The following is a 695-nucleotide window of genomic DNA, read 5'->3' on the forward strand; positions in this document are numbered from 1 at the left end:
GAGAAACAATGCGCGGCAGATTTAACGCACTCCAGCGTTGGCACTGCTCCTCCTCCCCCAGTACAAAGGTCACGGAGGAGGCTGGAAACTGCAGTGTCATTACATCAGACATGGCACACTTACACAATGAGGCTAAATAGATTTCTTAGAAACTTATCCAATAATTCCAGCCGACAAAAATCCAGACATCCATGGCAGAGTTTGTTGATGAAGGCTGAGTTTGTAGAAAACACACACACAAGCAGTTAAAAATGTATCTTGAGGCTAAAGTTCTTATATAGACCTTGATTCAACTAGTGTTGATCCACGTGATTTGCATTTTTATTGTTTGTATACAGTCTCAAATGTGATGCTCCTTTTAAGATTTAAATACATGTGGGAGAGTTACACTGAAACATTTAGGACAAATGTAAACTATTAAAATGTGTTGGAGTCAGGAAATGAGTCACAAAACCAGGCTGTAGGTCAATTTAACTTCATCTGGCAATAAAGGCTGAGGTTTAATGTTGTGAAATGGCAGGTAGGTAGGAGGCTAACCTAGTCAAGTAAAATGTGGAAACGAGCTTAATAGATAATGAGACAATTTTGTTTCTGATTTGTGAAATGAACACTATTAATAACATTAGCTGCCTGAAAACCTTATCAATCTGGGCACAAAGAGACGACACAAATAATGAAATAACTGTGCTACGTTA

This window comes from Mugil cephalus, chromosome 16 (assembly GCF_022458985.1).
Source record: "Mugil cephalus isolate CIBA_MC_2020 chromosome 16, CIBA_Mcephalus_1.1, whole genome shotgun sequence".
In the NCBI taxonomy this organism is placed as follows: domain Eukaryota; kingdom Metazoa; phylum Chordata; class Actinopteri; order Mugiliformes; family Mugilidae; genus Mugil; species Mugil cephalus.